At 47.2% G+C, this 15,522-nt stretch overlaps 1 protein-coding gene and 1 pseudogene across 3 annotated transcripts in view; both read left to right on the top strand.

Moving 5' to 3' along the window:
- PIGL (phosphatidylinositol glycan anchor biosynthesis class L) overlaps positions 1 to 15,522 on the top strand; it is a 65,191-nt gene that overhangs the window by 31,357 nt on the left and 18,312 nt on the right. The window lies entirely within an intron of this gene.
- On the top strand, positions 11,802 to 12,973 carry LOC307115385 (serine/threonine-protein phosphatase 2A 55 kDa regulatory subunit B alpha isoform-like; annotated as a pseudogene). Its single transcript has one exon. The product of its transcript is annotated as a serine/threonine-protein phosphatase 2A 55 kDa regulatory subunit B alpha isoform-like (transcript).

Here is a 15,522-nt window from a genome sequence, read left to right as displayed (position 1 = left end):
GGGAGAGGGGAGAGAGAGAGAGAGAGAGAAGGAAGGAAGGAAGGAAGGAATGAAGGAAGGAAGGAAGAAAGAAAAAGAAAGAAAGAAAGAAAGAAAGAAAGAAAGAAAGAAAGAAAGAAAGAAAGAAAGAAAGAAAGAAAGAAGGAAAGAAAGAAAGGGAGAAATACATCAATTGGTTGCCTCCTGCTCAAGCCCTGACAGGGCTGGGGATGGAAGCAATGATCTGTTTCCTAGAACTGGCTGCCAGGACTACACTTAGACACCTGTTATTTACAGCCTCGTTGCTGACATTCATCAATAATCCTGACCTACGACACATAATCTGTTATGCCTATAGCATACTTTAGTGGGAATTTTCTTTTTTTTTACATATATTTTTTTATTGATTTCAGAGAGGAAGGGAGAGGGAGAGAAAGATAGAAACATCAATGATGAGAGAGAATCATTGACTGGCTGCCTCCTGCACACCTCCCACTGGGGATCGAGCCTACAACCCAGAAATGTGCCCTTGACCGGAATCGAACCCGGAACCTTCAGTTTGCAGGCTGATGCTCTATCCACTGAGCCAAACCAGCCATGGCTATTGGAAATTTTCATTAACCTCTATTTGTTCTTGTTTCATTGCTTTGGGTTCTTATCGTATGTTTGTCCAAGATTCTCTTATCATTCAAACAAACAAATCTTCGCTTAACTTTCCTCCAGCCCTTTACTGCCCTACTTCTCTCTCTTCTTTTATAATCTTACTAGTGACCCAGTGCATGAAATTCGTGCACATTAAAAGGGGATTGATTAGAGGAAATTAATATTGCTATTTGCCCTTTCTCTATAATAGAAGTGTCAGAGATGAAAGAAAATTAGTAAAATGTATATGAAAACCTTCCTCCTGTCAGAGTCTGGGGCTCACCACGGGACCCAGAGTCAAGTCCCCGCCCACCCACATGCACCTCAAAATCGAATGATACACAGACCCCCCCACCCATTGGGCTAGATCCAGACCCAGCCAGTCCCACCCTTGTCAAGCCCTGCCGGGCAGGGGGCATAGCCTCAGGTCCCCTGGCCTGGCACCAGGACAGGGGGCATGGCCTGAGGTCCCCAGCCCAGACCGGGATGGGGGGCATGCCTTGAGGTCCTCCGTCAAGTCCCGCCAGATGGGGGACACAGCCTGAGATCCCCTGTCAAGCCCTGCCGGGAGGGGGGGGGGCGCAGCCTCAGGTCCCCCGTCAACCCCCACCGGCAGGGGGGGCGCAGCCTCAGGTCCCCCGTCAACCCCCACCGGCAGGGGGGGCGCAGCCTCAGGTCCCCCGTCAAGCCCCGCTGGGCGGGGGCGCAGCCTGAGTTCCCCTGACCCAGCACTGGGGGTGCACCTTGAGGTCCCCCGTCAAGCCCCACTGGGTGGGGGGCGTGGCCTGAAGTCCCCTGTCAAGCCCCACCTGGTGGGGGGCATGGCCTGAGGTCCCCCGGCCTGGCACTAGGGCGGGGGGAGCAGCCTGAGGTCCCCTAGCCCAGCACCAGGACGGGAAGCACACTTTGAGGTCCCCTGTCAAGCACTGCCGGGTGGGGGGCACAGCCTGAGATCCCCTGTCAAGTCCCACAGGGGCAGGGGAGGGTGTAGCCTCAGGTCCTTGCTGATTGCTTGTTAAGGCTCCTTATGGGAACTTGGCCTCAGCTGTGGGTGTAGCCATCTTTGTGATGGAGTGATGGTCAGTTAGCATATTCCCTCTTTATTATATAGGACAGTGGTCAGCAAACTGCGGCTCGTGAGCCACATGCGGCTCTTTGGCCCCTTAAGTGTGCTTCGGCATTAGAATTACTTCTTCAAAATAGACTCTCCCAGGCCGAAACCCGACTTCTGCGCATGGACCACGAAGTTTCAATCGCGCTGTACGTGTGCGCCCGCACGTGGTATTTTGTGGAAGAGCCACACTTAAGGGGCCAAAGAGCCGCATGTTGCTCATGAGCCGTGGTTTGCCGACCACTGAGATAGAATATTATTTATACTCACCATCTACACAGCCTCATCTCTTTATTCATTCCCCAGAACAATAAAATCATCTTCTTCTCTCTTCCTTCTGCCATTGAATTCCTCTTCCTCGGGGTCACTGGTAGCTCCCTAATTGTAAAATCAGTCGGATATTTACTGGCCCTCTCAGCAGCTCCGGTTGACCTCTTCCCCCCACTTCTGAGAACTACTTTTGGCATCCATAACAGTACTTGGCCACAACTGTCCTCCTACCTCCTTCCCTGGCCACTTTGTGCCCATCATTTTCAGCCCCTCTTGTTCAACTACCTGGTCCTTACATGTCACAGGCTTTATCTCATCCATTTCGCATTTTCTGCACTCTCTCTCAGCCTGGGTTCTCAGTGTTTGATGCTCTTTCTGCCCTGTGAGTGAGGCTGTTTACAAAACACCAGGGCCCCACTGAGCCAGGTTCACCTGGGAGTCAGCAGGAAACAGAACTCATGAGAGGCACCTGGGTTTCAGTTTGTCTGCTTATTTGTTAATTTTGAAATTTATTTATTCATTGTCTTCATTTAACCCTCATTTTGGGGGCATATGCTATATTTCAAGTATTAGTCCTAAAAATACAAAATGAAAAGTCAAGCTCTTACCCTCAAAGACCTTACAGTCCAGTAGAGAACAACAAACCAACTAATGACATGAGGGCCGCACAGAAGGGCTATTCCAAAGGCCAGTCCACCCGAAGGCCAGTCCACAAAGGGTGCCAGGGACCCGAACACCGGAGTCAGGAAAGATGCCACAGCCGGGTTACCTGTGGTCTGAGCTGGAAGGACCAGTAGGAATTAGCCACATGGCTCCCTGCACAGTGTGTGCTTCCAGAGCACTGAGCGCAGCCGCCTGCGGGAGGGGAGGTGACGAAGGGGTCCTGAGCTAGCCATACAGGTGCAGACCACGAAGATTGTGTTAGGTTCAGGTTAAGGACTTCCAACAATTTTTTTAAACTAAGGAGCTTTGAAATATATTAAGCTGGGCAGTGACTTCATTTGATTTACCTTTTAGGAAGCTCTTTCTGACAACATTGTGGAGAGCCGCTTGGAAGAGGGGTCAGACTTGTGCAGTGGGCCGTTAGCATAAGCAGGTGGGAAGTACAGCTGACCCTTGAGCAATACAGATTTGGACTTCACAGGTCTACTTATATGCAGATTTTTTTCATTAAATATACAGTTGGCCCTTGTATCCGATTGTTTTGCTCCACAGATTCAAACAAACGCAGATGGAAGATAGTATTTTTCTTTTTCTTGTTTTTTTCTTAATATGATTTTGTTGATTTCAGAGAGGAAGTGAGAGGAAGATAGAGCTAGAAACATCAATGATGAGAACCATTGATTGGCCGCCTCCTGCATGCCCCCTACTGGGGATCGAACCCACGGGAATCAAACCGTGATCTGGTTCATGGGTCGACATTCGACTACTGAGCCACATTGGTCGGGCTGGAAGATAGTATTTTTCATTTCACAGCTGGGAATCTGCAAATGCGGAGGGCTGACTGTGTGCATTGTTCTACACCATTTTATATAAGGGACATTTTATATAAATCTTAGTGTCCACAGATTTTGGTATCTGCAGGGGCCCAGGAACCAATCCCCCACAGATACCCAAGAATGACTTAGTTTGGGGGCAGTCCAAGCTTATACTCACATTTTTGCCTGTGTGAGGTGTCAGCACCTCTAACCCCTACTTTTTCAAGGGTCAACTGTGTAAGAGTCAGAAATAAAGCAGTGACAGAGGAGACCGTGAGGAGAGAAGGTTTCTAAAGCTGTTGCGGGGGTAGTGTTTCCAGGACTTAGAGATGAATTGACTTTCAGAGATAAGGGAGAGAGGAGGTCAAAGGGCCTCCCAATGTGTCGATTTAGTGACTGAGTATATATACTATGTCCCCAAAATGTATAAACTTTGGGGGTGGGATGATTGGGAGAAATCACTGTGCTTTGTTCAACCTGATGTGAAAGGATGGTTGGTGCTTTTCCTGCATTGTATCTTTTCTTACTGTTTCTTTAGTAAATGGGAATTAGCCACATGCGCTCCATGCAGTGTGTGCTTCCAGATAGCTGGATCGCAGCACACACATTTTGAATAATTATAAAGGCAGTGTTTATTAAAATGCATTTCATTTTCAAAATTGAGCTATCAGCTGTTAAAGCGAGCCTTTTAGTGCAAGTGATATACAGGTTATAAGAGACCAGAGAAACTGCTTCAGATGGTCTAGGCCCGTGGTCGGCAAACTGCGGCTCGCGAGCCACATGCGGCTCTTTGGCCCCTTGAGTGTGGCTCTTCCACAAAATACCACGGCCTGGGTGAGTCTATTTTGAAGAAGTGGCATTAGAAGAAGTTTAAATTTAAAAAATTTGGCTTTCAAAAGAAATTTCAATCATTGTACTGTTGATATTTGGCTCTGTTGACTAATGAGTTTGCCAACCACTGGTCTAGGCTCAACATTATCCTTTAACACACTCAGGTATATCTCTAACTTTTAAACTTCCACTTACATTTCTTTTATTTTGGTGTACTTCCCAAGAGAGGACTTTCTGTAAGTTTTTACACTTATTGCTATCAAACCCAAATCCAGCCCGCATTGTACCTCTCTCCCCTCCAATTGGTCATACAGGCAGATATGTCTACTAAAGGCGCAGGAACTTCAACAACACAGGCCCATGCGTCAGACATCAGATTATAGTAGCTTGATGATAGGGTAAATACAGGTCTGAACTGGACTCGTGTCTGTTTCCAGGGAGGCCCAATCTAGTGGGTAAGATACTGCAGCAGAGTTTCTAGCTCCAGAGGTGGTCAAAGTCAGGCAAGTGGCTCTGTGGTGATTCTGAGGTGACCTTGTTTGGAGCTAGACCATAGCCAGCATCTAGGACAGGAAACTGGGATGAGTCATTCGACTTTAACATATGGTCTCACCAGACCCCATGAGGTCCTGACCAAGTGTGCTCTCAGTGGAGAAACAGATGAGCCAATCAAGGCAGAGCCCAGCACGTAGGCCAGGAAACACAGGAGTTGTTGAGGGAAAATGAGCTTGATGCTCACACAGATGCTTAAGATTCACTGCTGGCCCTTTGGAAGCTGTCTAAATTATGCCCTCACATTGGTAATTCTAGCTGTTCCTGGGGATGGGTTCCCCCACATGGTGCCTGCCTGGGTTCATGTTAACTCCACACATGAGAGTAGTTAAGGGTCTTACAAGGCTGGGGAAGGAGAGGGTTGATACAGATAGATTCACTTTTATTGCCTGGAGAACTTGGACTGGTTTTTAACCCAAGTACTGTGGAGCAAGGTTTGTTAACCTTGATAATGTACGGATCTTTTTTCTTCCTAATTTAATTTTCTGTTTATATTTAGCTTACATCAAGTATCAGATCCTGTTTGAGAGAAAAAAAATTCAGGTACTTTGAGACGACTCAGGTGTTCTCAGACATCTATATATATAAAAGCCTAAGTGACCATTCAACCAGTAGCTATGATGCACACTGACCACCAGGGGGCAGACACTCAACACACAGGCATGGAAACATGGAACAGACTGGTGAATCTCAGAAGGGAGCGGGGGAGGGGTTGAGTTGGAAGAGATTAACCAAAGATCTTAAATGCATACTAGAGGCAGTGGGATCCCTCAGCCTTGCCTGTGGGATCGGGCCAAAACCGACAGTCTGACATCCCCCGAGGTGTCCTGGATTGAAGAGGGCACAGGCCAAGCCAAAGGAGCCCACCAATACACGAATCCGTGCATCAGGCCTCTAGTCCTATCTAATAGAAGAGTAATATGCAAATTGACCATCACTCCAACACACGAGATGGCCACCCCCATGTGGTCAAAGATGGCTGCCCCCATGTGGACACAAGATGGCCACCACAAGATGGCCGGCAGGGGAGGGCAGTTGTGGGCGATCAGGCCAGCAGGGGAGGGCAGTTGGGAGGGACCAGGCCTGCAAGGGAGGGCAGTTGGGGGCGATCAGGCCTGCAGGGAAAGGCAGTTGGGGAGGACCAGGCCTGCAAGGGAGGGCAGTTACGGGTGACCGGGTTGGCAGGGAAGGGCAGTTGGGGGTGACTAGGCCTGCAGGGGAGGGCAGTTGGGGGGAACCAGGCCTGCAGGGGAGAACAGTTAGGGGTGACCAGGCTGGCAAGGGAGGGCAGTTAGGGGTAACCAGGCCGGCAGGGGAGGGCAGTTAGGGGCAATTGTGCTGGCAGGGCAGCAGTTGGGCGTCAATCAGGCTGGCAGGGGAGTGGTTAGGGACAATCAGGCAGGCGAGCAGTTGGGAGCCAGCAGTCCTGGATTGTGAGAGGGATGTCCCAGATTGGAGAGGGTGCAGGCTATGCTGAGGGACACACACCCCCGTGCACGAATTTCGTGCACCAGGCCTCTAGTGTAAATATAAGCAGGAAAATCACATGGACACTATCCATTTATTGTCAGTGAAATAATCATAAAAAGTTTTAGATTGTTATCTAAATAAAAATACTTTTTTCTAAGAACTCATGGACCCCTATGAATTTAGCCACAGACTCTTAGGGATTTGTGGACCTCAGGTGGAAAACATTGCTGCAGAACAATACTATAATTCATTTTTAACTAATTTTTATAAACTACATTTTGACATCTTTCAGATGCTAATTCTAGCAGCATTGCACCTTGCTTAAGAAAAGTCTAAGTATTTTTAATTACTCTGAAAGAATGTCAACTGCTTTTGTTTCAGAGACTGGGTATTGGAAGTTATTAATAAATGAATGCCATTTCATCCCTAAGAACATGCATATTGCTATCTACAAAGCTAGACAGAACATTCATAGGAACTAAGACATTCTCCTAGCCAGCACTGCACATGTGCCCTTGTATATACTTTCAAGTTACCACACCAAACAGAATCAACCCAATTGGGAATGATCTTGAAATGATTTGAATTATTTCTCAAATATTTTCCTTATAAATCTCTAGCCTGATAGATGTGTATATTTTCTGCTGCAATATTTAATGCCTAGTTCTTTGTCTATTAAAAAATATTAATTCTAGAAGAATTTAGATACTGATATTGGAGAATGTTTGTTAAGACTGGCCAAAGGAGAAGGAGGAAGAAAGGGGGGATCCATGGTAGAATTTTCAATGACAAGGGGAAATAAGGTCCAGAAGAAAGAGCTGGAATTTGGTACAATGGTGGTGGTGCCCATTGTTACATCTTCTTTGTGAAAAGAAGTGAGCAAGCCAATGGTGAATGAGAGCAATGAAAACCTTTGTTTTATTATTATTTTTTAATCCTCATCTGAACATGTGGTTTTTATTGATTTTAGAGAGGAAGAGAGAGAGAGAAACATCGATGTGAGAAACATCAATTGGTTGCCTCCTGTACTCACCCTGAACAGGAATCGAACCCACCCCAACCTTTTGGTGTACAGGACAATGCTCCAACCAACTGAGCCACCCAGCCAGGGCGAGCACTGAAAACCTTTAGATACTCATCCTCAGAGATTCTGATGTGGCCCAGAGAATGGAAGGAGGGAGGAATAGGTATCCATGGGGGTGCTGCTAAGGTAAACCCTAACACAGGAGCCAGGAGGGAGGGACAGGTATCATGGGGGTGCTGCTCAGATGGGAATGATCAGTGGACTAGGACATAACTTGCCATAATGGTAGACTGCCCTAATATGGACACCACCTGGTTTTTAAGAAAAATTGCCTTTCAGAAGCCATCTGACCACCAACAGATAAGGTCTTCCTGGAAAATGTCACATACCCAAAATTTCCCTAAGTCTTGCCTGCCCACAGTCCTCTGAAAACCCTCCCTGATTCCAGGTGAGGGGTTGATGGCCCAATGACTTGGCTTTCTCCATGCCCCCAATAACCAGGGTCTCAGAGAGTGCAGGATGGAGACGGAAAGAATCCATATTGTTGTCCTTTACAACTTTTGAAAAGCCCAAGTTTTAGGAACGAGATACCATGATGGAATGCTAAATTAGAGATAATTGGTTTGGGTTTTATTTCACCACTAGTTGATACTATTATGGAAAATGTCTATATAGCTTTAATACCCATACCTGGACACCTTGAAAACTGAACCACTTTATCTCCCAAAATAGTAAGTCAGCATTGGTTTCAAAAAATAACCCTAGACTGACTTTTCTAAGGCTAACAGGATTACTTAGATGGTTGCTAAATTCTTACATTCTCTAGTTAATGCATCAACAGTACCATTTGGCAGGAAGGTGTTCTTCCTCAGACTACCACCCTTATAAAGAACAGTCTCAGGGAATCCAGAGTGCTCATTAAGGCTGCAAAAGGGTCAATGCAAAATGCCACTTCTCCAGATACTCTGATGCTTGCATGTAACAGGAGGATGAGCTTGTGTCCAAGCTGGACATGGGACTCAGCCCATTTAGCCCCAGCAGCAAAGTAATAGTGAATAATGCAAGACTCACTCATAGAAGAAATATTCATCTATATGAAGAAATGAGCAATGAGAAGACTTTGTAAACATTTTAAATCACCTATTATGCAAAAACTCTTATTGAATGATTACAGAATTAGTGATTATTATTAACTAGAGGCCCAGTGCATGAAATTTGTGCACGGTGGTGGGAGGGGTCGGGGTCCCCTCAGAACAGCCTGCACCCTCTGCAATCCAGGACCCCTATACCTTTTTCTTATCTAGCTAACCTCTTCACATTTAAAAAAATTAACTGAAATACCACCTACTCTAGGAAATCCTCTTTGAACAAATCTCTTTACAATGTGTATTAAGTATTTTCATAGTATACCATTCTTTTTCTTTAGCAGCAACTTAGAGTGGATGCAGTGTGCTTCTCATTCTTGCATCTGAATTTTTTCTTGTTGCTCTTGTAATAGCGAAGTTTATCCAATTTACATTTGCCCTTCAAGGGCTTATATTTGGTTCAGTTTCTTGTTTGCTCCCTGCTTTTTTTTTAAGCAATAAATTTGGATTGTGATAGTAAACCTCACTTATATCAAGCCTGTAGGTCTCCCTATCTGAATATTTCTATAATACCTATCACTTTAGTATACCAGAGATTGTGTTCATTTATAGAAAATAACAATAAATGTCACCTGATCATTTGATCTTCTAGTAATATTTTATGGCAAGATGTATTATTCTAGTAATTGAACTATTATAAAACTGAGGCATACAGAAATAAATCACATTGAACAATAAAGAATGTCTCAAATATCAAAGCAGAGTACACTTAGGGCCTCCCTTGTTCTATGCCTCAGATATCATAGCATGGTACACAGTTCACATGGAACTCAGCTTCCTTTAAAATAGGAAGGGATGCCATACTCATGAAGCAGCTACTTCCACACATATTTTTTTTAATTTAATTCACAGAACATACTCTTTGTACTAATTGTTGGAAAATCACCCTAGCAATTGCCTCTGCTCCTCTCTGTATTGTTGCCTTACATTCTGATGTCATTACCGCACTTTTATCATACACTCGCTCTAATAAGATTGTGAATTATTTAAGGGCAGAGATCATGATTTGAGCTTGTGTTTCTCTGTCATGGTGCCTAGATAAATACTCAAATGCCATCCAGTCCAAATGACTGTGATGAGAGAGGCCCACAGTTGCTGGAGACCTCTGATTTTTATTTAAGGGGCCTCACTTGTTCTGTGCCTTTACAGAGGGGTGAGTAGGGGCTGAGGGAATTTGGGGAAACTCAGACAGAATTCTCCTCCTGCAAGATTTTGCTAAGCTGGCGCCCGGGACCGCCAGGCAGCTTCTTCACAGAACCGCCAGGCATTTGTCCAATTAAAACCTGGACACACAGCAATAACAAAGGCACTGGTCTCCTACTGCTAATGCATGGGGATCAAACCCAGCCTGCAGGAACTCACCCCTGCAGTCAGGACCGGGTCAATGGGTGGACTTGGGCTGGTGCTCCTAATTCTGGGGAGAGGGAGACTTACCGTGACCCGGGAAACTATCATCTAAAAAATCAGAGAAGCACAGAGGATGATTCAAAAACATGAAAGATAATGCTGGCGGTTCCTTCAATCTCTGGGATAAAAACAAACCAAAACAAAACCCTGAACTTGTACACGCACGAGTGGAAAAACGTTGCTCAAGGGAAAAGCGATTCAGACCCAGGCCAGAGGGCTGCGAGCTAGAGGCCCCAGACTCCACACCACTTGCCCAAACAGCTCCATAGCACAGGCTGGTCAGTGGAGCGGCTTCTTCACCCGGGACCTCCGGCAGCTTGGCCTTTTCGCCACAGGACCGCCAGGTGGCTTGGCTTGGCCTCTTCACGGCCACTGGGCCTCCCGCTCCCCCCGCCCGGCACACACCCCCGCGGGGCCAAGGGAACTGCAGCGGCAGGCATGTGGAGCAGCTGGCCCCGCCCCTGCTGTGGGCGCCACCATCTTTGTGATGGTGTGACAGTCAATTTGCATATTGCTGCTTTATTATATAGGACTAGTGACCCGGTGCACAAAATTCGTGCACATCAAAAGGGAATTAATTAGAGGAAATACTTTAATATTGCTGTTTGCTCTTTCTCTATAATAGAAGTGTCAGAGATGAAAGAAAATTAGTAAAATGCATATGAAAATCTTCCTCCTTTCAGAGTCTGGGGCATGCCACGGGAACCAGAGTCAAATCCTGCCCACCCATGTGCGCTTCAAAATCGCACGAGACCCAGACCCTGTCAGTCCACCCCCATCAAGCCCTGCCCGGTGGGGGGGCATGGCCTCAGGTCGCCTCGCCCGGTCCAGGATGGGGGCATGCCTTGAGGTCCCCTGGCCTGGGCCAGGGGGTGTGGCCTGATCCCGCCCCCCCCCCCCCCCCGTCAATCCCCACCAGGCGGAGGGCGCAGCCTCAGGTCCCTTGGCCCAGTGCCAGGGCGGGGTGCATGGCCTGAGGTCTCTTGTCAAGCCCCACCAGGTAGGGGGTGCTCAGCCTCAGGTCCCGGCTGATTGCTTGTTAAGGCTTGTTACGGGAACTTGGCCTCTGCTGTGGGCGCAGCCATCTTGTGTTACGGAATCCCTGCCTCCACTGTGGGTGCAGCCATCTTGTTATGGTGTGACAGTCAATTTGCATATTCCCTCTTTATTAGATAGGTTAATGAGTTAGAATAGGAATCCACTTCAGTTCTATCAGAATCCACTGATAAAGCTTAAAGCCTTATCTCATAGGTCACCTCTGCTCTGTCAGGGTTTCCTTCTGGAGGTCCCTGCAGCTCGGTCACAGGCTCAGAGTCATTCTTGACCCTTACTTCAGAGAATGCTCAGCAACTGACTCGCTCTTGGCCAGCCATTAACTTCACTGTAGGCTCTGTTCTGTCCTCCTTCCTCACAGCTGCTAAAACTCTTCATAAGGAAGGGAATGCATCCGGTGTGGGCCTCAGCACAAACTTGGATGGCCAGCAGGACATTGCTCATGAAAGCTGCTTTGATGAGCTGTCAGTCCCTATCATGCTCAGTTACCAGCACCTCGCCTCGCTTGTGGCATGCCTATGGGGTTTGGTGTCTATGTAATACTACCCAGAACTAGTCAGGCGATCTCCAATTGCTCCTTCTCAGTCCTTGCTGGCCCCTCTCCTTGCTAGCTCTTTCTTCATAAATCTTCCAAGTTCTCTCTTCAGCCCTCTTCTAGGCCAGTGGTCGGCAAACTCATTAGTCAACAGAGCCAAATATCAACAGTACAACAACTGAAATTTCTTTTGAGAGCCAAATTGTTTAAACTTAAACTTCTTCTAACGCCACTTCTTCAAAATAGACTTGCCCAGGCCGTGGTATTTTGTGGAAGAGCCACACTCAAGGGGCCAAAGAGCCGCATGTGGCTCACGAGCCGCAGTTTGCCGACCACGGAGGTAGCAGAAGCAGATGTAATTTCTGCAGTAGAATTACACACTCTGGAGAATTAGTAGCAACAGGAGATAAAGACAGCAGAGTCATCATCTTTCAACAGGAGCAGGGGAACAAAATCCAGTCTCATAGCAGAGGAGTATCATGCTTACAGCACCTTTCAGAGCCACGAACCAGAGTTTGACTAATTGAAAGTGTAGAAATAGAAGATCAACAAAATTAGGTGGTTACCCCAGAAAAATGCTGCTCAGTTTTTATTGTCTACCAATACGGTAAAACAAAATTACAGAAAATCAGTGAAAGGGACAAGAGACCAGAAGGGTGTAACTTAAAAGAGGAAGATTGCATGCCAGTCGTTAGGCCCATGGATCTCGTGGCTGAAGCCAGTCTGTGAAGAATATTTGCCAGTGCTCACACATATCACATCAACTCAATTTCTGTTAATAGTGGTTATGAAACATTTATCTGCAGATGATTTATGGATTAATCTTTGGCATCTAGAAATTACAGATAGGAGTTTTAATATTGTGGATATCAAGCCTGCACCATGGAAGAGAGAACAGAGGTGATTACAGCACAGAATTCAATGCAGACAGCGGCAGCACGTTTGTATACGGCACAGTGAAGGAACTGTTGGTTCTGTGACATGAGGGCACGTGCCCTCTGTGACAGCATTCTAAACTGTTTTAGGAATCTGAAGATCCCAGTAACACATCTTTCTTTTTTTTTTTTTTTATCATCCTCTCTATTTCTGATGTAAAATTCAGCCATAGTGGTTGATACATGATGTCTAGAGACTAAAATCTGGGACTTAAATATGGAGACCAGGCATGTGGAAACATACCAGGTACATGAAAAACCTCAGAAGTTAGCTTGTTCACTGTATGAAAATGACTGAATATTTGACAAGTGTGAATGTTGTTGGAATGGCTCCGATAGTATTACCATGACTGGATCTTACAATTTTTTCAGAATTTTTGACTGGAACACAAAGTGAGACGTAACCCTAGAAGCATCAAGAGAAAACAATAAACCTTGCATGGTTCTGACAAAAGAAAAAAAAAAGAGTGGGGGCAGAGGGAGGACTTTACCACCTCTTTTGAGGCTCCTGGGGGCAAGCAGAGCCCAATGGCCTCTTTGATGTGAGTCCCACAGGTTCTTTCCTCTTTTTTTTTTTTTTTCAATATTTTTTTTAAGTATATTTTATTGGTTTTTCACAGAGAGGAAGGGAGAGGGATAGAGAGCTAGAAACATCGATGAGAGAGAAACATCGATCAGCTGCCTCCTGCACACCCCCCACTGGGGAAGTGCCCGCAACCAAGGTACATGCCCTTGACCAGAATTGAACCTGGGACCTTTCAGTCCGCAGGCCGACGCTCTATCCACCGAGCCAAACCGGTTTCGGTGGTTCTTTCCTCTTTTTCAGTAGCCACATAGGACAGCAAATTGGCAACTTTCTTATCCTCGCCTAAGGATATGTTCTCATTGATTTTTTTTTATTTGAGAGAGAGAGAGAGAGAGAGAGAGAGGAAAGAAGGGAGAGAGAGAACCATCTATGTAAGAGAAACATCAATTGTTTGCCTCCTACAGGCTCCCCCAACCCAGGGGTCAAACCCACAACCTTTTGGTGTATGGGACAATTTTCCAACCAACTGAGCCACCAGGCTAGGGCCAAATTGGCAATTTTTACAAAAAGATTTTTCACACAAACTTTGCAAACTGCAGACTTTATTTGTTGCGGTAACATGAAATGGCTCTTTCTGGGAAAGTGAGCACAGGCAGTGTAACTGACTTCCCGTAACACCTAACAGCCATGGTTTGCAAATCCCTTTCACGTTCTATTGATACGTGGAGCTCGGGGTGCGGACTCTTCCTGTGGGTTTCTGATCCGGCAAAGTTTGAAGAATAAAATTCGTGGCTCAAGATTTTAAATAAAAAGGTGGAAGTTTATTGGAAGCATATACAAACTCCCCCTGGGCAGGGATCCCCTAAGGGAACCCCCTGGGTAGGGGTCCCAAAATGGGGAAAGCCTGCTTGTTCTCTCTAATGGGAAAAAAATCAATCTTCTGAGTTTCTTTGTCTCCGGGTTTATGAATGCTAGGAGCTCTTTGTCTGAACATGACCCTTTCTAAATAGACTCTTCCTTAATTTATGTCCCGTGTTTCCTAATTGGTCACTCTCTTGCATAGTATCAGCTTCAAAGCTCAAAGCCCACCTGGTGCCCCCTTGCCTTGTAGCATTCCTCTATCCTCTGTGAATGTATGCCTTCCCCTTCCCCTTCCCTCTGACATTGCTCTATCCTCTGTAAAAGTACGATAAACATTCTGGCTGCCCCAAGCCCTCACCTATGCATTCCTCTCCATGAATCCCCCACCCCCCATATTCCCTGACTGCCTGTCCTGTCTCTAAAATTCCCTTCACTATGAGAAAGGAAAAAGCCATTTTATGGTTAGGGTTGGGAGCTTTAAGCCTTATGTGGACAAGGGTCTCTAAGGACACTTGGTCTTTGGGCTGCTAACTGCATTGCTTTCTATGTGCGCTCCTCTTTTTTCAGTCTCTAACTTTTCTGTCTTTTCCTTTCTCCTTTGCTTTTGTCTCCCCTGTTTCTTTCCCCTACTGTTTATCTTAGGCTAGTCATTGGTGATCCTGAGACACCCCCAGATGTTGCCTGGCTCTGCTTTAGAAAGCGCATCTTCAGCCTCCCTTCCGCTTAGATCTAACTCCGTTGCCTTCTCGGGGTTTCTACGGGCAGCGTTAGCCGTCTGAGGCCTCTGGGACTGCACAGGCCCCAGGTAACCTTTGTGCTCTCCTCTGGCCTGTGTTCAATGAACTCAAGTGACCTTTGCCAGCCTTGGACGACAAAGGAAGTAATCAAGTTTAGAAATGTGCCTGGGGCGGGTGGGGGAGGGGCAGGCTGAGCCTTCCAGCTGGGCCGCACCAGCCACAAGTCCAAATAAGGGTGTGCAAGCCGCCGGTCTGTACGAAAGTTCAGAGTGCAGTGTGCAAAAGTGGGACTCGGTTTTCAGCGAGATAAGCGGTTACCCAACCCGGTGGAGCTGCGGCGGTGTGTGCAGCCAGCCCCTTCCCGCAGGGCTGGGCGGGGCGGGAGGCCTGGCCCGCGGGGCTTCCCCCGGGAGCGTGGGGAAGGGGCTTTCCTTGCGGGGCCTTGTGACTTGTGACAACCCACCGGTTTTACCCGCGTTTCCATGGCCGCTGGCAGGGCTCCGGAGCGCAGCCAGGGTGAGTCATCAGCCGCAGAGAAGGTCAGCGTGTGAGGACGGCCCGCGGGAAAGCACACGTTGTGTTGATGAGCCCACACAGGCCAGCGGTCTGACTTGTTTACTGAACATAAAGGTCTAGGGCAGGGCTGAGTTTGGGGCACTTCCCAGCAGTGTTAACACTATGTTTGCTAAACACACCCCAGGGGAGGGCCTGTGAGGATCGCAGTTATTGGACCAAAAGATGGGCAAAGGCCGGGTTCCTCGGTTGTGTGTGATAGCTTGCAAACCACCTCCTTCTCAGAGGCCTCCCAGCCGGACCCGGCGTCATCTCCCTGAGGTGCTTCCTGTGGCACCCCCTGACGGATGGCAGCACCGTGAGCAAGGGATGCTGCTACCCCAGCCTGGCTCTCTCCCTCCTACCCAGCCCCCTCCTTCCCCCTGCAAATCCTTCGCATCCTGCAGCCAAGCC

Source organism: Cnephaeus nilssonii (assembly GCF_951640355.1).
Source record: "Cnephaeus nilssonii genome assembly, chromosome: 19".
Taxonomy (NCBI): domain Eukaryota; kingdom Metazoa; phylum Chordata; class Mammalia; order Chiroptera; family Vespertilionidae; genus Cnephaeus; species Cnephaeus nilssonii.
Note: the sequence above shows the minus strand (reverse complement) of the source record. Positions and strands in the feature narration are given on the sequence as shown.